The sequence below is a fragment of the Acinonyx jubatus genome, chromosome D2 (genome assembly GCF_027475565.1).
Source record: "Acinonyx jubatus isolate Ajub_Pintada_27869175 chromosome D2, VMU_Ajub_asm_v1.0, whole genome shotgun sequence".
NCBI classification, from domain to species: Eukaryota; Metazoa; Chordata; class Mammalia; order Carnivora; family Felidae; genus Acinonyx; species Acinonyx jubatus.
Genome location: NC_069393.1, coordinates 42,999,343 through 43,020,121, shown reverse-complemented (window position 1 = coordinate 43,020,121; position 20,779 = coordinate 42,999,343). Strand labels below are relative to the sequence as shown.

Below are 20,779 nucleotides of genomic sequence, written 5' to 3'. Positions count from 1 at the left end.
TTTGTTCTTTGGATTCCACATGTAAGTGAAATCATACTGTATTTGTATTTCTCTTTCTGAGAGAATACATAGCATACATAGCATAATAACTTCAAGGTCTATACATGTTCTTGAAAATGGTAATGTTTCCTTTTTTATGGCTGAGTAGTATTCCATTGTACAAACATGCCACATCTTTATCCATTCATCTCTCAATAAGACACTTAGGTTGTTTTCCACATATTGGCTATTATAAATAATGCTGCAATGAATGGAAAGGTGTGTATATCTTCTTGAATTAGTGTTTTCATTGTCTTCAAAAAAATACCTGGAAAGCAAATAGCTGGATCATATAGTAGATCTGTTTTTGATTTTTTCAGGAACCTGCATACTGTTTTCAATAGTGGATATACCAATTTACATTCCTATCAACAGCATATGTGGGTTCCCTTTTCTCAACATTCTCTTCGATACTTGTTACCTTTTGACTTTTTGATAATAGCTATTCTTGCAAGTGTGAGGTGATATCTCATTGTGGGTTTGATTTGCATTTCCCTGATAATTAGTGATTTTGAACATCTTTTGATATGCCTGTTGCCCACCTTTATGTCTTTTTTTTGAAAAGTATTTATTTAGGAGCACCTGGGTGGGTCAGTTGGTTGAGCGTCCGACTTTGGCTTAGGTCATGATCTCATGATTCGTGGTTCAAGCCCTGTGTTGGGCTCTGTGCTGACAGCTCGGAGCCTGGAGCCTGCTTCTGATTCTGTGTCTCCCTCTCTCTCTGCCCCTCCCCTGCTCATGCTGTCTCTCTCTGTCTCTCAAAAATAAATAAATGTAAATTTTTTAAAAAGAAAAGTATTTATTTATATCTTTTCCTCATTTTCAAATCAGATTGTTTTTTTGCTGTTGAGTTGAGTACTTTCTGCCTCCCTCCCTCTCTCTCTCCCTCCCTCCCTTCCTTTCATTGCTTCTTTTAATTCCAATATAGTTAGCATACAGTATTATATTAGTTTCGGGTGTTTGAATTCTTTGTATATTTTGGTTATTAACCCCTTATTAGATACATGATTTGAAGATACATTCTCTCATTCAGTAAGTTGATATTCATTTTGTTGATGATTTCCTTTGCTGTGAAGAAGCTCTTTAGTTTGTTGTAGTTCCACTTATTTTTGCTTTTGTTACCTTTGCTTTTAGAGTCAGATTAAAAAAAAAAGACCAATGTCAAAGAGCTTACATCCTGTGTTTTTTTTCTAGGAGTTTTATGGTTTCATGCTTTACATTCAAATATTTTTTGAGTTTATTTCTGTGTATGATTTAAGACAGTGGTCTAGTTCCATTCTTTTGCATATGGCTGCCAAATTTTTCCAACATCATTTGTTGAAGAGACTATCCTTTCTCCATTGTGTATTCTTGGCTGGTTTGTCATAAGTTTATTGTCCATATACATATTGATTTATTTCCAGGCTCTCTATTCTGTATCAATGTGTCTGTTATGTCAATACCACACAGTTTTGATTACTATAGTGTTGTAGGGTAGTTTGGAATCAGGAAGTGTGATATCACCAGCTCTTTTCCTCTTTTTCAATATTGCTTTGGCTTTTCATGTTTTTTTTTTTTTTGTGGTTTCATACAAATTTGAGAACTATTCGTTCTAGTTCTATGAAAAATGTCATTGGAATTTTGATAGGGCTTGCATTGAGTCTGTAGATTGCTTTGGGTAGTATGGACATTTTGACAATAGTAATTCTTCCTATCCATGAGCACAGACTATATTTCCATTTATTTGTGTATCTTCCATGTCTTTCATCAATGTCTTATAGTTTTCAGTGTATAAATATTTTACCTCCTTGGTTAAATTTATTCCTGGTATTAAATTCTCTTTGATGCACTTGTAAATGGTATTCTTTTCTTAGTTTCTCTTTCTGATAGTTTGTTATTAGTGTATAGGAACATAATGGATATCTATATATTGATTTTGTGTCCTGCAACTTGACTGAATTCATTTATTAGTTCTAACAGGTTTTTTTTGTGTGGAGTCTTTAGGGTTTTCTGTATATAGTATTATGTGATCTGCAAATAGTGACAGTTTTACTTTTTCCTTTCCAACTTGGATGCGGTTTTTTTTTTTTTTTTTTTTTGCCTAAATGTCATGATGAAGATTTCTAATACTATGTTGAATAAAAGTGATGAGAGTGGGCATCCTTTCTTGTTCCTGATCTTAGAAGAAAAGCTTTGATATTTTTACAATTAAGTAGGATGTTAGCTATGGGTTTCTGATATATAGCTCTTATTGGTTGAGGTACCCACTTTGTTGAGTATTTTTTTTATCATAAATGGATGTTGAATTTTGTCAAATATTTTTTCTATATCTACTGAGATCATCATATGTTTGTATTCTCATTTTGTTAATGTGGTGTTTCATGATTGATTTGTGGATGTTTAACCAACCTTGCATCCTGTCCTAAATCCCCCTTGGTGTTGGGACATGGTCCTTTTAGTGTATTGTTGAATTTGGTTTGCTAATATTTTGGTGAGAATTTTTGCATCTATGCTCATCAGGTATATTGGCTTGTAATTTTCTTTTTGTTGTGGTGGTTTTGTTTGGTTTTGATATCAGGCTAATATAGGCCTTGTAAGGTGGGTTAGGATGCATTCTCATCTACTCAATTTTGGGGGGAAGAGTTTGAGAAGGATAGGTATTAAATTTTTGAATATTTGGTAGAATGCACCAGTGACCCTGTCTGGCCCTGGACTTTAATTTGTTGTGAGGTTGTTGATTATTTTTTTTCAATCTCTTTACTAGTAGTCTGTCTATTCAGATTTTGTATTTTTTTCATGATCAGTCTTGGAAGATTGTATATTCCCAGGAATTTATCTATTTTTTTCTGTTTTTCAGTTTGTTGGCATATAATTGTGCATAGTGATCATGATACTTTGTAGTTCTGTGGTATCAGTTGTAACTTCTCTTTCACTGTGATTTTGAGTCCTCTCTATTGTGTCCTTGCACTGTGGAAGACCACATCTCTGCTTTTCCTGTCTCAGTATAGTTCTTTTATCTTTTATTTTGAAGAGAGTTATTCAGCTAGTTTTCAGTATTTTTTGGTGAGTATTTTTCAATATGTAGCTATAGATTCTGTGTTTCTGTCAGATGAGGTGAGTTCAGGGTCTTTCTATGCTGCTATCTTGGAATACATATTTTATTTTTTTTCTTACCTTATTGCACTGGCTATAACTTCTAATAAGATGTATAATAGGAATGGTGAGAGTAGAGATATTTGCCTTTTTCTTATTTTAGGAGAAAATCTTTCAGTCTTTCAATGTTAAGTATAATATTAGCCGTGTGTGTGTGTGTGTGTGTGTGTGTGTGTGGGTGGGTTGGTACCCTTTATCAAGTTGAGGAAGTTATCTTTTATTCTTAGTTTGCTGAGAGTTTTTATCATGAATCATGCTGAATTTTGCAAAATGAGTTTTCTGCATCTTTTGATGTAGTTTTTGTTTCTTAGACTGTTAAAATAGTGTAACATATTGCTTTATTTTTAAGGATTGAATTAGTCTTGTATTTCTGAGTTATATATTACATGGTCATAATATTCTTTTTATATGTTGCTAGATTCAATTTGTTTATATTTAATATTTTCTTGAAGATCTTTTTGTGTATGTTTTTTTAAAAAAGTTTTTATTACAATTCCAGTTAGTTAACATACAGTTTTATATTAGTTTCAGGTGTACGATATAGTGATTCAACAGTTCCATACATCTCCCAGTGCTCATCATGCCAAGTTCACTCCTTAATCCCCCTCACATATTTAACCCATCCCCTCACCTGCTCCCTGGTAACCATCAGTTTGTTCCTTATAATTAAGAAGGTTGCCCCTCTCTCTCTTTCTCTCTTTTTCCCTTTGCTTGTTTGTTTTGTTTCTAAATATCACATATGAGTGAAATCATATGGTATTGGTCTTTCTCTATTTTTGTTTATGTTATTGAGGAATATTGATCTGCAGTTTTCTGTTTTCTACTGTCTTTGATTTTTATAGCAGGGGAATCCTGGCTTTGTAAAATAAGTAGGAAGTGTATCCTTTATGTATTTTGGAAGAGATTGTGTAACATTGGTTTTATTTCTTCTTTAAACATTTGGTAGAATTTTCCAATAAGATCATCTATGACTGAAGATTTTGGGGAGGGAAGGCTTTCAATTATGCATTAAATTTATTTAGTACTTACACTAATATTCAGGTTATTTATTTTATCTTGGTTGAATTTTGGTTTTTGTGTTTTTCTGCAAATTACTCTGCATCATCTAAGTTGCTGAATTTATGGGTGTAGAGTTGTTCATTTTATTCCCTTATTTTCCTTTTAACATCTGTGGAGTCTGTAGTGATGTCTCCTTACATGTCTGACATTGGTAATTTGTGCCCTGAAATTGTAATTTTTGTTAGTCTTTCAAGAGGTTTATCAATTTTGTTGATCTTTTGAAAAAATCTGGTTTGTTTCATTTATTTTATGTGTTGTTTTTATGTTTTCAATGTCTTTGATTTCTGATGTTATCTTTATTTCCAGCCTCGTGCTTGCTTTGGGTTTAATATGTTCTTCCTTTTCTAGTCTCTTAATATGGAAGCTTAGATTATTGTTTTGAGTTCTTTCTTCTTTTTGATATACGTATTTCAGTGCTACAAATTTCTCTCTAAGCACTACTTTATTTGCATTTCACAAATTGTAAAATGTCAAATTTTTATTTTTGTTCAAAATATTTTTGAATTTTTCTTTAGACTTTCTCTTTGATCTGTGGATTATTTATAAGTGTATTCAAGTGTTTAGACATTTCCTTTTTTATTTTTCTGTTACTCAACAATTCTTTTTTTAAATTTTTTTTAAATTATTTTTTTAACGTTTATTTATTTTTGAGACAGAGAGAGACAGAGCATGAATGGGGGAGGGTCAGAGAGAGGGAGACACAGAATCCGAAACAGGATCCAGGCTCTGAGCTGTCAGCACAGAGCCCGACGTGGGGCTCGAACTCACGGACCACGAGATCATGACCTGAGCCGAAGGCAGCCGCTTAACCGACTGAGCCACCCAGGCGCCCCTGTTACTCAACAATTCTAGTTTAATTCCATTATGGCCAGAAAGCCTTTTTATGATTTAATTGTTTTAAATTTTTAAAGATTTCCTTATAATATGAGATGTGGTCTTTCTTGACGAATGTTCCATGTGTATTTGGTAATAAATTGTATTTTGTTGTTGTTTGAAGTGTTCTATAAATGCCAATAAGATCTAGTAGGTTGATGGGACTGTCTAGTTCTTCTATATCTTTTTTGATTATCTGTCTGCTGATGCTATTGCTGAGAAATTTGTATTGAGCTAATCCAATGAGTTTTTTATTTTTTCTAAGTTACTGTATATTTTAGCTTAACTTTTCTACTTGTTTTTTTTTATATCTTCTATTTCTTTGCTGAGACTTTTTATTTTCCCATTTGTTTTTAGAGTATTCACAATTGCTTCTTAGAAGATATTTTAAATAGTCATTTTATTTTTTTATTTTTTAAATGTTTATTTTAATTTTTGAGAGAGAGTTGGGGAGAGGTAGAGAGAGGGAGACAGATGATCTGAAGTGGGCTCCGTGCTGACAGCAGAAAGCCTGATGTGGGGCTCTAACTCACAAATGTGAGATCATGACCTGAGCCAAAGTTGAATGCTTAACCTACTGAGCCAATCAGGTGCCCCTTAAAGGTCATTTTAAAGTCTTTGCTAGAACATCTCAACATCTTCTCTTAAAAAAAATTTTTTTTTAATGTTACTTATTTTTGAGAGAGAGGGAGACAGAGTGCAAGTGGGGGAGGGGCAAAGAGAGAGGGAAACAAATAATCTGAAGCAGGCTCCAGGCTCTGAACTGTCAGCACAGAGCCAGACACAGGACTCAAACTCATGAACTGTGAGATCATAACCTGAGCCAAAGTCAGATGATTAACTGACTGAGCCACCCAGGCACCCCAATATCTCCTCTTGATGTTAATGTCTTTTTTTTAAATATGAGTTGAGATTTTCCTGGTTCTTATTCTGAGAATTTTTCGATTTTATCTTGGGCATTTTGAATATTATGCTATGAAACTCTTGATCTCTTTGGATACTAATATTTTTGTTTTAGCAGGTTAGGTTAAGGCCACAAGTTCTAGCATGTTGCCTATGGACTGTTTCTAAAATCAGTTTAGTTTTCAAAGCACTTGCAGTGCTCTTTTGATATGTCCCATTTGTGTATCACCCAGTGACCAGTCTAGAATCTGGATGGTAACTTGTCTTTAAATTTTGTTTTCACAGGTTTTTTTTTTCCATCCTGTTTAGTATCTTATCCTTTTATGAGAAGCTCAGGGGTGTGTCCCAGAAGTTTATAAACAACTTGATGGAACTGCTTTCCCAAGCTCCTCCCTCTGTGTGATATCCCCACTACTTTCCTGTTCTTATGGATCTCCTGTGATGGTCCTTCAGTCAGATAGCTGTGGCTTTTGTGATCTTGCCCTGCTGTACACTTTTGTGGCTGTACCTATCTCCAAGGCTGAGGAGCAAGGGGAACAGAAAATGAAAACTTGTTAAACTTCAATCCAGTTTAGTGGAACTTAAAATTCTTGTCCTCTTCCCTTACCTGACTGCCACTATTTATTTTTCAGATTCCTCTAATACTGATCCATGCATTCTGTCTAGGTTTTATGGCTACATCCAGGGGAAGAATCATGGTGGGGTGTGATTACTCCAACATGCCATATCAATGCTTCTTAACCAGATGTGCATTTCTCAATCAGCTGCGGGATGTTTTTTCCCTTGAGTAGTTTGAATGGAGCCCTCTAAGTGAGATTTATAACCTTTCCTTGCCTCTGAGGTGGAGACCCTTGAATAGTGTAGCCATAGTGGTGAAGTCCCTGGAACTAAGACAGAGCCAACAGATGGAATGCAGAGGATCTAGCTGCTCACTAGTTGGGGACTGCTCCACTAGCCAGATGCTCTTAGAACATTTGGTCTACCCAGAAACAAAATATAGGATAGCTGATAGAGGGCACATCAAAGAGTTGGCTCATGATACCAGAGAACTACTTTGTTTCTGGATGATGCCTCTACATTGAGTTGTGTATGTGAAGCCTCAATATTCTGTGGGTGCAAAGTTCTACTTTTGGAAAACAACTTTATAAGATAAAACCCCGAGTCTAACATGAAATAAACAAAAAGAATATAAAACACAAAAATGTGCTTTTGAAACATTTATAGTAAGTTTATGAAACCAAACAGGGAATATCAAAGTTGGTTTTACATTTGCATCTGCTTCAGCCAAGTGTGGGCTGGCAGAAATGTTAAAAAGTATAAGCCCAATGGCATCTGGACTGAAGATACTGTGTTCTTATTAACACTCCCAACGTTAGTTGCTTTTCATTGCTTTAAGAACCTTATATTGCATTTAGAAGTAGGGAATTCTTGTCTGTAGAAGGTTCTCTCATTAAAACCAGAGGCCACCACTCCTAATCTTGCCTGGGCACCTGGAGATAAGGTTTCAGCATTATTCCCAGACCATTGGGGTGAACCTAGCATTCAGTCCATTTGCAGATGCATACTTGTGCTGAGCATCTAATACCTCACCAATTGATGAAGTGCAGGCATGATGCTCTGGCCATGAGATACCTCTATTTCTTCATCCCAGGGTCTACCAGTATCTCACTGTTGGTCAGTTTTAGGGTTACACAGAAGTGAACAGCTGGGGCTCTTGTGGTCCTCAGCTTCTGATTCCAGGTACACGACTTAAAGGCAGGGATGTTGGGTGTAGAAATTGCAGTTATTGGCAGTTATCAGCTGGATTTCAGGCAACCTCAATCCTGCAATTTTCTTCCCAGGGAACCGCCCTGTTTTGCCACTGCCCACTCACAGGCACCGTCACTATGCAGTCCTCTCAGCTTCCCCTGAGGGGCCAGGCTGCCTGACTGAGGGTCACTGAACAACATCTGTAAGCCCAGATGGAGGGTCTGTTTCTTGACTGGAAGAGCTATTTGGGGGCATTGGGTCGAGCCTCTTTCTGGATCTGGTTTGATCATTTTTCTTTCCTGTTGTTTGTTGTGTTTGAAAAATTGAAACAGCTTTTAGCCCCTGGCCCAGGACATGTGTCTGATTAGCTGACTCATCATGGAGGATGGCTCAGCAGGCCAAAGTCCAATGAGGTTAAAAGATGTGGCGTCCATCTCCGTGGCAGGGGCACCTGCTCTATATTTGAATTGGTCTCTTGATGGGGCATTTCTCTGCATGAGTGGGGCTTAGAGCATGACTTCTGTGGGTAAAAGACATCATGTCCAACAAAGGATATGGGTGTCTGCCGTTGATTTTGGACAGATCTCATTACTCTCTAAGTCATAATTATGCCATCTATAAAATGGGTATATAGTGCAATTTAGTTTATTAGTTTCATCATGAGAATTAAATAAGACAGTGTGGGTAAAAGCAATTAGCCATGGCAGGCCTATGGCAGGAAGTTCTAAATAAATCTAAATAATACCCTTTTCATCATTTCCTCCTTCTTTCTTCTTCTCCTTCTCCTTCTCCTTCTCCTTCTTCTTCTTCGTTACTTGCTAGTCGGGGCCCCTGGATGAGGTACCTACTTTCTCTGAACCTTGTTCTCATGTGTGAAGTGGAACAGTAATAATTTCTCTGCGTACTTATCAGAGGATTAAACAGACATAAATATAAATGTCTTGGGACCAGTAGTTTTTCAATATTAATTCCCTCCCTAGCCTTCTTTGATTAACATACATATTTGTCCTTTGAAAACATTGGCTACAATACAAAGAAAGGTGGCCCTTGTACAGAGAATCACCCAATTGAGGTAGTGTCCTGGGATTAATCACACCGTCAACCAGAGCACTAGAGATGTCGGCTCTAAAACTGTCCCGTCTCTGCTATGCATATTTTTTTTTAATAATTATTCATTTTTGAGAGTGAGAGAGACAGAGCATGAGCAGGAGAGGAACAGAGAGAGAGGGAGACAAAGAATCAGAAGCAAGCTCCAGGCTCTGGGCTGTCAGCACAGAGCCCGACACAGGGCTCGAACTTAAGGACAGTGAGATCATGACCTGAGCTGAAGTCGGACACTTTACCAACTGCTCTGCATCTTTTAATTTCCATCCTACTGTTCTGACTTCAGTCACAGCTGTCCCTGAGCCTACACAAACCTCCACCTGCTATCTGCTTCCCCACCCATCCTCTCTCCCTCGGCAGCTGCCACCCTGGAGCTGACAGACACACTGACCTCCACCTCTTCTCTTCCCCTACTTACCTTAACTGACAGCTGGTTATCCTCTGTGGACAGCCTGTCAAGTTGAAGGTGTTATTCCCCCTCGGGCTTGCTCTCTCCCCATCCCAGATCTGCCTCATTCCTGATGACTTTCACATTTCGGCCTTTCATTTCCATAACCTCTTCATCTCCAGTTGCACCTCCTCACTTACCTGAGCCTTTCAGCCTCGTGGAGTTCATATTCTAGACAAGCCCACTGGCGACAGCTACCCCATATCCAAAATCACAAGCACAACCTACCGTTCTCCACGTACCCTCAGTTCTTCTGCTGGAACAGTGAGATCTTTAACCCCACATTCTTCACAAAACCCTTGTCTCCTGAGTTAAACATCATGATTTTGTTTCATTAATAATCCTTCCCTTGCCTGCCCAATTTCCCTGTTCACTTTTCTTTGTGATATTTATCAGGCAAAACTCCTGATGAACCTGGAGGCCAACTTGCACAGGTGCATGGTGTTCCGTGAAGAGGAGGGCTGGGTGTCAGGTTTGACTCTTCAGCACTCACCTCTACAGCATTCACATGTCCTCCCGAAACCCCTGTGTTGTACTCTGTCTTCTTCTCTCAATCCCCAATCCACTTCCCTTTCCATTTCCCAGCCATGTCTCATCTCCAGGCTCCCAAGTTATAACCCCACCTGCATCTGCATCCTGTGGCTCATGACCCCATCCTGTTGTCCTGGAGGAAGTAGGTCTCCCTCCCCTTGCAAACGCCACTTCCTGCCCTGGGCTCTGGATCCAAGCTTTTACCCTCCCTGGGATTTTGCCTTTCCCCCTTTTATACCTCTCTCCTGCATTCTACCTCTCCCACTTTCCTGCTTTGCTGCCTAGAAACTTGTCTTAGAATCTTCCATCAGAAAAGCAAAACTGCAAACCCCTTACCCATTTTTCCATTCCCCTCCAGCTACTGCCCTGTTTCTTACCTCTCCATGTCCTCTCCTTCTGTCCACATTTCAACCCACCACAGTGTGGCTACTGATGTCACCATCCCTTCCCTGAAACTACCTTTGTCAAAGCCAGCCATCTTTATATTTCCGCCCCAAGCTCCTTTCCCTCTTTGGTGCCCTTGCTGTGACATTTGACAAGGTTGAGCATGACCTCCATGATAGTCTCTTCTCTGGTTTTCACCATGTTGTCATTAGCTGCCAACTTTCTGCTTCACAGGCTCCCCACAATGTCCTGCCCAAACTTGAACTTTTGACAGTTCCCAAGGGGCAGAGCTGTGCTACTTCTCCTTCCTCTGTTCTCCTTTCTTGGTGACTTCATCTATCCCAGGGGCTTGTCATCTCTACACATCAAACTACTCCAAATGCTGGTCTCTAGCCCAGACGTTTCCTCTGAGCCTTGACATCTGCAGGCATGTTTCCCACATACCTTGGCCTTAAGAGACCCCAGAGGGATTTCTCCAGCCTCCTCCTTTCCCAACATCCCACCTCACAAAATGTCTCCAACAACCATCTAGATACTTGAGCCTGAAACAGAAATCTCCCTGATCCTTCTTTTCCTCACTTTCCACATTCCATGCAGTGGACCCCCCAACATAATAAGGAACTAGATCCAACCAGATGGAAGCCAGGGCACCTCACCTCATATACAGGTGATCGGACACCTCAGACAACACTGGCCATGTTTCTATCCTTGCCCCCTGTTCCTGCAGGCCCTAGGAAGGGAGGCCTGAGGAGTAGGGAGGGATATGAAAGGAATCTCTTAGAAATCATGTTTCCTCCCCAGGACAAAGATTAGCCATGGCATGAGAGACAGTGGAGGAAGGCATGAAAGGGGGTGAAATAAGCTTGGACCTCTTGATAATTAACAGTGACTTAAACTTTTGGGTGTCATTCTGGAACCAAGGTGAATGACTAAAGGAAAAGAAACTTTTAATATTTTTATTCTCTTGGGTTTTGGTTGTTTAATAAGTCACTGACAATAAATGTGACCTCATCACCTCCTGTGTAAGAATTTTCGAAGGTTTTCTATTAAACTTAAAATAAAACTCAAACTCCTCACAAGGGCCTCTGTACAGTCTGTGTTAGGTGCAGGGGATTCATTGGTGAACAAACTCAGATTTTTACCTTCCTTCATGGAGTTTTCAGTGGGTAGGAGATGTAGACATCAGGCAAATAATTGCTGTGTCCCCCAAAACAGTATAAATCACAATGTCTGTGAAGGAAAAGTGAAGTGTGTTAAGATGGGTTGTGAGGGGTCTGTTCTGGATGCACATCTGAGAAGGTTCCTGAAGAAGTGTCACTTACAGTTGGATCTGAAGGGCTAGCTTGATGCTGGCAGTGATGGGGGAAGAGCATCCTGGATCCAGGTAGAAGGAATGGAGACCTAGAGAGAGAAAGAACTGGGTAAGGTGAGGCTAGGAGCCTGAGGTGAGGCTAAGAGGAGGCAGGGAGGAAGCAGGGAGATGAGGGAGAGGGAGGTGAGGCTGTGAAGAGGGAAGTAAGGCTGGGAGGAAGTTGGTGAGACTGGGAGGAGACAGGGAGGCTGAGGAGGTGAGGAGGGAGGGGTGGCTGAGAAGAGAGAGGTGAGGCTGACAAGAGGGAGGTGAGGCTGGGAGGAGGGATGTGAGACTAAGAGGAGGTAAGGAGGCTGGGAGGAAGCAGGGAGGCTGAGAGGAGAGAGGGGGGACTGGAGGAGGGAGATGAGGCCTTGTGTGAGTGAGGAAGAGGAAGAGAGAGGGTCTGATTTTCAATGAGTGAGCTTTTAGAAGGTGGGTGTGCAACCCCATCCAGGGTAGGTTTATAGAGACCACTTGGGCAGGTGGGCTGGAAGGCTGGCGAGCTGGGAGCAACAAGGACTGGGCATCGAGTGACTACTCTGGTGTCTGTTGTGGTGCACCCCCTCCTCCAGTGACTGGCCCTAGATGGATGGGGTTTTTAGGGTGTGGCGGGGAGGGAAGTTCTGAGCCATCCTGGAGCTCAGGCTGGTGGTTTTCCCTTAGAATCAGCACTCATAGCTGGGAGATGCAGACATGCCAGAATGGGGCTGCTCTGGGGCAGGGTGTGGAACAGGGGAATGGGAAGAATCCTAGCTCCATGAAATGAACAAATGGGCATTGTTATTTTTTCCCCCCATTCACATGAGAGAAGGAAGCTTTATCTGCATTGCCCTTTGCTGTATCTTCAGTACCTAGAACAGTTCTCTGGATTTAGTGCTCAGCAAATGCTTGAGCACATGAATGAATATCGTACATGTGTTACACTCACGTGCAAAAGCAGGCTGAGCTGACCAAGGATCTGGGGAAAGTTTCAGGAGACCCCAGCATCCTTGCCCACTTCCTCACTCAGTGTGCAGGGTCCTGATATGCTTTCACCCCATCAGACAGTTCCCTTCCACCAGTGTGGGTGGCAGGTGGGGCAGGTTGTAGGCAGGCTTTGGCGGAGATGCTAACCTTCTCCATGCTGCTGCCTCCCCCAAGCTCTCCCCAGTTGTGCCCCCTCTCCCCACCCCCCATCAGTGCTGCCTCTGTGACTAATGCTATTTCCCCAAACAGAATGCACACACAGGTGCTTTAGACAACAACCTGCATTATTATTTTTTCTCTTGGACTGACTGCTTCGGTGCCCACCAAGGGTTCTCCCAGGGCATCTCATTTGGAAATATTCTGGGCTAGCCATCTTCAGGCAATTGCCTTTAAGACAAAGGCAGTCTGAGACAACTTCATTACCTTTTCAGGTTTTTCTCCATTAAGTTTGGGATGCTTCAAGTATGAGGTGCTGCAAGTAGGAGGTATTCTTTGTCTGGAATATGAGGGCTCCTGGGTTTGCTGCTGACTGGGGACGCTTCCCTCACCCTTTCCTGGGCCTCAATTTCACTACCTTAATGTGATGTGTCTGATGGCTTCTGTGGGGCTGTCTGGCTCTGATACTTCTTCCCAGGGTCTGGCACATGCTGGGCTCTGACCAGCACCCAGGTTTTTGAGAGCTTTTCACAGGGGTCCTGCCTGCTGCCTTTCACCTCCAGGTTCTGGACCAGGCCCATCACCTGCCTGTACTGTTGAGGAGAAGTCTCAGCAGTTGGGGGAGGGCTCTCCTCCCCAGGACCCCTCAGCATCTGGGCTTCATTATTAATAGGCATCAACAGTTTGTGCCTTGGTCCCAAGTGTTCAGATGGTGGATGGATTAGACCTCACCAGGTTTGGGCATAGGCTGGGTATGCTGAGTCTATAAGAAGGAGGGGGAACTTGTATTTTTTCCTTGTTCGATATTGTCTGGTCCCAGGTCTTTTCTGAGGCCACCAGGCTGGGAAGTCAGGGGTAAAGGGAATCTGTTAAGAGCCTATGAAAAAGTCGCTAGCAATAAGCATAAAGATTAGCAGGGTAGGGAGGAGGCCAGGGGTGTATGCTAGGGCCTCCCTGTGTGGCCAGGAAGAGTGGAGACTGAAAGGTCAGGGGGGTTGGTGGTGGAGAGGAAGGCTGGGTTCAGGCAACTTTCCTGAAATCCAGCAGCCATGAAGATTGGCAGGGGGTGGAGGGGAGAGGCTGAAGCCCAGGTATCTAGAGGAGACAGGGGAATGTAGGAGAAGGGACAGTTTGGTTATGTTGAGGTTGAGGAGTCCAGGGGCCACAGGAGAAAACAATATTGTGCCATGAAGAACAAAGAGAAGGAGCCCTTTTCTCTGTGCAGTCCCCCAAGGCCATGGCCTAGTGACAAGCCCTGATTCTCTCTCGCTTGATAGAGTTGTGGCAAGGGAAGGTCTCTGAGCAATGGAGCATGGCCTTGAGGAGGAGCCGGGCTCCACCTGGGAGACTCCCTGGATCTCCCTTGGCCCATCCACGGAGCCCAGAGGCTCATTCAGTCCGACAGCCCTGGATGTGACACACTGGCTGAGGAGAGGTTGGCAGCTAGGACTCCCAAATGGTCTCAGAAGGAGGTCCATTCTGTGCAAGTCTCCACAACCCCTTTCTGAACATCAGTTCTCTCCCCTTTAAAATGGGATAATCCTTTATGTCCTGCCCATCTTAGAGGGGTGAAAATTAGAGTCTGTGAAAATTAACTAGGCTCATTTCTGAGGCGATATGCCACTATGAACTTAGGAGTTACTGCAGCGCATGGGGCACACAGCTCAGTCTCACCTGGTGAATTAGCACATGTGCCCTGCTCTGTCTTCTCTTCCCTGTCTTGTGCACATGGCTTCCCCAGATTTCCTGGTTGAGCTGGGTCCTAGCCTGCACCCAGGGCTGACCAGCATGTGGGGAGAGACTCCATTGTCTCACTTATCGACTCAGCAGAGGCAACCCAGTCATACTCACTTAGGCAAGGTGGTGGGTACAGGAGTAGGGTTGCCCACCTGCTACCCTGGAGCCCTGTATCCAGCTCATGGTCAGCGTCCACTCCCACTCAGGCAGTTCTTCCTTCTCTGGGGGCCACCAGCCTCTGGAGATCTATGTTGTTCCTGGCCTTGAAGTTGGCTAATTGGTTCAACCACAGAGGGCCTTGAGAGAAAAATACCACGTGTGTTTCTAAAGGGTTTTTAGGGAGCCATAAAAGTGCCAGGATTTCTTTTTTGTGATGGTTTTTAGGTCCTGATATAAGAGATTCTTGAGTTTTCCTATGTTTGCCCATGAGTTGCTCTCACTAAAAAACTTCCAGCCTCCTCAGAGGGAGTATTTTCCAGCTGCAACAGCCATGATGGGAAGGGATTCTGCTGGAAAGGTAGAGACACTAGTGGAGGCAGAAACACAGTCCTGATAGGAGCCAGGCACTATGCAAAGATGGTTGCATATGTTATCTTGTTGTGTTCCTATTAGAAACTGAGGTCATAATGGGATTGTCCGAGGCAGAGAGCGGCTCTGAGAAACCACTGACTTGTCTGGAATCACACAGCTGCTAAGGTTAGGCTCCCCTCCTCCTTGTCAGCAATACTGTCTGTGACACCCTCAGCTCTCACTGACTGACTGTGCCCACAGGAGTCCTCAAGGGTAGCTGCACTTCACCATTGAACTCTATAGGCAGTTTCCATAGAGCACCTGAACTGACCCTCTTAAATATAACCCAGATCATTTTTGCTCAAAATGCTTCCAGTGATGTCCACTCATACTCAGAAAAAGATCCAGAGTCCTTTTCATCACCTCCAATGTCCTCACAAAATGGCCACTACTCCCCCTGGTCTTGTCTCTGTCTGATTTCTATCCCTCCATGCTCCTCTGGTGCCTCCTTTTCGGTCCTCATATATGCTAAGCAAGCTCCCACCTCAGGACCTTTGCACTGGATGTCCCCTCTAATTGGATCACTCTTTTCCCAGATGGCCTCAGGTTGATTTCATTACCTTGTTGGAACCTCTGTGCAATACTGCTTCCTAGAGAGGCTTTCCCTGACTGCCCTTCTTGTCCCTGTTCTCCTCTGGCCCTCGCCCTGCTTTATTCCATAGTGTTTGTCATGACCCAATATTATATCATATGTTAGTTGGAAGGTCACTTGATTGTCTCTCTCCTACCAGGCTGCAATAAAAGGAACTATATCTTTCTTGCTCCTGTTGTGTCCTCTATGTTGGTGATAGTGCTGACACACAGTTGGCACTCAAGGCATTTGGTGAAGGAACGACTCATTGAACGAACACCAGGATCAAGAAGTGATGGGTGGGGGATGGAATACAGTGACAGTAAAGGAAAGAGAAGGATCCAAATATGGACATCTGGGCATTAGGACTCAGGCCTATGGGACCCCAGGGCAAGAAGGCAGAGCTTGGAGGAACTTTGGCACCATTTGAACGAGACCAGCATAAAGTCCTTTGCCAAGGTTCCTAGTGGCTGCTGAGCACTGATCTAAAGCTGGACAGCCAATGAAGCCCTTGTGAAGTCAGCAGCCTTGGTAGCCAGATACTTCCAGATTCACTTTCACAAAGGCTGATACTCCATGAGGGTTTTTCCCCGGAGTGACTGGGGCTCATATCCCTTGCCTGCACATTTCAAGGCATAAAATGGAGCAAAAGCAAGCAGGCCTTACCTTGCAGCTGCATGTCTGACCAAAGGTGTTGCTTGCAGAAGTGTGGGTTATTCCTGTCCAGGTGTGGAGAGGTATGTATCTTGTGATTGGCTACTGGTGGTCATTTCTTCCAGGGATTGAACTGGAACATGCAGCCTGTGGGTTAATTCTTGATTTTCTGCAGCCGTCGGCTGCTGTTGAATGGTGGTTTGCTGAGATTTACCCTTGTCATTACCCCTGAGATTTACAGCTGTCATTTCCTGTGTGCCCACGGTGGCTGGCATGTGCTTCCTAAAAACCTTGTATGAGGACACTATTCACCCTATAGTGATCCCATATAGTCACCTAAAGGCCTCATCTTATGTTTTTATTTTATTTTTGAGAAAGAGACAGAGTGTGAGCAAGGGAGGGGCAGAGAGGGGAGACAGAATCTGAAGCAGGCTCCAGGCTCTGAGCTGTCAGTGCTGAGCCCGATGCGGGGCTTGAACTCACAGAGTGCGAGGTCATAATCTGAGCCAAAGTCAGACACCAAACCAACTGAGCCACCGAGGTGCCCGCCCTAATGACCTCATCTTAACTTGATTATCTACACAGCCGCTATTTCCAGATAAGGTCACATGCTTAGGTACTGGGGTTAGGACTCCAACAGATCTTTTTTGAGGGGACACAACTCAACCATAACCAAGGGCTAGGTGTTCATGGTGTCCTGAGTTCTCACTGAAATATTCTGTCACATTTTACAGAGAAGGAAAGTGGGATTCAGGGAAGCCATGTAACTTTCCCAAGTTCCTTTTCCATAAGTAGCAGAAGTAATACCTGATGCCTCATTTGGGGATTCCAGATCCAGGGCTCAATTCATGATGATGCCTTTAGGAGGCAGGTCCCCTTTTCCGTCCCACTTGGGACACATCCAGCACTGTTGGCTGTATTATTATTCTCTTATCAGCCTTTTGCCTCATGACTTCTGGATGGGAACGCATGGGTGTTTTTCCATGGAGAAGGAGCAGAGGTTTGCCTGCTGCCCAAGAAACACCCAGAGATGAGCTACAGAAGGAGGAATCAGAGCTGTCCTGGATAACTCCCAGCTTTGTGAGAGCCAGTAGAGCCTTGTGGTTGAGAACTCAGGGTCTGGAGTCAGACGTGTTAGCTGTGTGACCTTGCACAGTCACCTGGTTCAGAAATTCAGTTTCTTCATCTATTACATGGAACTAAAGTTTGTTTTGATATCTAAGGCTCCTAGTGTGATGCCTTAGGCATAGTAAGTACTTAAACATTCACAGAAGAAGAGAAAGTAATCCAGGATAATACACTTAAATGCATCACTGCCATACTTTGTTTTCACTTGATAAATACTGAACACTGTCATTCTGGGCTTGGTTGTAGGTTCTGGGGATCCAGTGGGGAGCAAAACACCTTGATACTGTCAGGCTGGGGGCTGTGGTGTGGTACCAGACCCTTGGGGAGAAGACCTCTGAGCTGGGATCTGATGGGTGAGGAACCTAATTGTGACCCGACCTAGGTGAGTCCCAGGTGGGAGGGGAAGGAAGGGGAGAGCATTTCAGGACCTAGTACAATGTTTGAAACATAATGAGGATGGAGTGGCTTTGGTCTCTCCTGAGACTAATAGGCAGCCATTGAAGGCTTTGAAGCCATGACTGCTATTATGATATTTGTGTTTGATTGAAAAGTTCATTCTGGCTGCTATGTAGAGCTTGGATGGAGGTGACAGTTGTGGACTATTGAAGACCAGGTAGGAGGCTATTGAGGTTGTTTTGGCAATAGACAAAAGTGGCTTGGTTTAGGCCAGTGGATAGACCTGGAACCTGGCAGGAAGCCTGGCCTCCTGGCTGCTTCCTGATCCCTGTGGACTATCATCTGTCGCTGAGGATATCCATGCTGTAGCCCTTGGTTATGGTTGAGTTGTGTCCCCTCAAAAAAGATCTGTTGGAGTCCTAACCCCAGTACCTAAGCATGTGACCTTATCTGGAAATAGCGGCTGTGTAGATAATCAAGTTAAGATGAGGTCATTAGGGCGGGCACCTCGGTGGCTCAGTTGGTTTGGTGTCTGACTTTGGCTCAGATTATGACCTCGCACTCTGTGAGTTCAAGCCCCGCATCGGGCTCAGCACTGACAGCTCAGAGCCTGGAGCCTGCTTCAGATTCTGTCTCCCCTCTCTGCCCCTCCCTTGCTCACACTCTGTCTCTTTCTCAAAAATAAAATAAAAACATAAGATGAGGCCTTTAGGTGACTATATGGGATCACTATAGGGTGAATAGTGTTCTTATAGAAGGAGAAATTTGTACACAGAGACACAGAGACACACAGAGGGAAGACGATGTGAAGACACCATTCACAGCTAAGGAGAGAGGACTGGAACAGATCTTACCCTCTAAGCCCTTGGAGGAAACCAACCCTACATAAACCTTGATCTTGAACTTCTAGAATTGGGAGAGATGAATTTCTGCTGTCTAAGCCACTCAGGTCTGTGGTACTTTGTTACAGTAATCCTAACAAATGAATACCTGTTTGTCTCTTTATAGAGAAACCTGGAGACCTACAAAACATCAGCACCTGGGTCCCACTCTCGGAGATGCAGATGTGGTTGTGGGTGGGGTCTCTCTGGGTGGTGCTGATGAGTATCGGGCATGGGGAGGGTGGGTTGCAGAGCACAGGTCTCATGCAACCCTTCTTCTGTGCTTTTGCACCCTTAGTCCTCAGATCTATCCATGGAGCCAGTTTACTAGAAAGCTCTGAACTTGGCATTCATTATGCCCCTAGGGCCTTCAGAGTCCCCTATACAGTGGTAGCTTTTGTCATGGGTCCCACAAGAAAACTAGGTATGGAATTTCCCATAGTCTCTGTGTCTGGCACTGTTATTTATTTAGGTGTAGTGGGAGGAGGTTGGACACAGGAGTCAGAGAATGCAGCTCTGCCACTCACTGACTTGAACTTGGCCAAGATGCTTACTCTTTCTGAGTCTCTCTCCTTTTTTAAAACCTGTGGAGTGCAGCCATGTCCTTGCAGGGTCCCTATAAGGATGCAGGGAGGATGTGCATAAACAAGGCTTCCTATACAGCTGGGCAGGCTGTGTTCTGCACAGGATGGCCAGGGGCTGAGTCAGAGCTGGACTTGGCTGGCACACTGGTCACCACCCCTTCCACACTGGTCATGTTCTCATAAGCTCCTACAGGCTGGGATGTCCCTGTATGTCATGGGTGTCATGGCATTCCCAGTATGTAGTTGATATTCAATGAATATTTGCTTTTTCCCTTGAAGAAACTCTTCGTTACACAACTTAGAGGTGTGTCTTTCAGAATTTAGTGAATATCTGCTTCCTCCTCCCTGGCATCATGATCCAAGCAACTGAATGTATTTCCCTTTTTTGTTCTTACTATCAGGAAGATCAAGGCCATTAATCCTTATGTTGGTACAATTGTAGTTCCCTTTTCTCTTGTTCTAATTGATTATGCTTTATTTATGTTTTATCAGTTGATAAATTCTTTGTGTAAGCTACTCCGGTTCCTTTGAGAAAATGTTTATAAGCAAATGCAATATGTTTTCAGACTTTGGCCAGCACATCATGTGGCTGTTCTGCATCCTTTAGTCTGGCAGCCAGTCAGAGATGAGTGGAGTAGCCCTGGCAGCTACATGGTGTTGAGCCTGAACCCCAAGGATGTGGCTTTCGGGATATTTCTTTGATCACAGGGTGAGTGGCGGGGGGGGATGCTGGATGGTCTGGAAAAATGTCCATCTCTCCACCATTTATTGATGGCTTTATTTCATATAGCAAGCAAGAATTATAAGGATAACCCCAGGTATTTGGGGAGCTCCAGAAGGTTAGCAAAATGCTTTTAGAGAGTTGGATAAGTTCCAGGGCCGCTTTGGCCTTCAGGTCCAATTTGAGCTGGTTCTCATGAGGGCCCTGCCATGGCCATCGGTTATCATATCTGCCATCATGCCCATCCTCCAGTGCATTGCATACTGAGGTCAGCCTTGCCAGTCTGTTTAAATAGTAGTTAGTATTTCACCTTCAGTGGAGGGACTTTAGCAGGTAGTGGGTTTTTGCAATGTATAGATTGGCCTGGTGTTTCCACATGGGATTTGAGGGTTTGTAATCTAATCCAGGGAAGCAAAGGAGATAATCTCACAGCACTGTGTCCTGAGGGGTCAGCCTTGAGGGTGCATGTGCAAAAGTGAGAGCTTCTAGGCTTAGCAGGTTTGCATGGGGATCTTGCTTCGGCCTGCTCCCTTTATGTTGCTAGAAATGTTCCACAACTATTTGCATTTTCCAGATCTTTCTCTCTTCTGGAATTGAAACCTCACTGCCCGTGTGCTGAACTCAGCTCAGAGATGTGTTTGTGTGGCCTACACAGTGTTTTTCACCGTGTCTACTGGAGCCCTTTTAGATGGGGTGTGTAACCTTGGGTCAGGCCTGGCTATTAACCCTCCTTGTGGGCTCTTCCCTGAAGCCTGTTCCCTCTCTCCTCACCATCTGATCTGCCTGGGGCAGAGTATGTGTGGCCTCTACCATCTGCATTTTCACCATAAGAGGCTGTG

At 43.4% G+C, this 20,779-nt stretch overlaps 1 protein-coding gene and 1 long non-coding RNA gene across 3 annotated transcripts in view; one reads left to right on the top strand and one right to left on the bottom strand.

Moving 5' to 3' along the window:
* Positions 1-20,779, top strand: part of GRID1 (glutamate ionotropic receptor delta type subunit 1) — a 689,073-nt gene that overhangs the window by 351,144 nt on the left and 317,150 nt on the right. The gene's annotated exons all lie outside the window — the stretch shown is intronic.
* On the bottom strand, positions 11,187-17,444 carry LOC113600206 (uncharacterized). The gene is made up of 3 exons (XR_003421167.2): positions 16,243-17,444; positions 11,545-11,623; positions 11,187-11,452 (listed from the first exon to the last, which is right to left on the bottom strand). It is a non-coding gene; the product is annotated as an uncharacterized LOC113600206 (long non-coding RNA).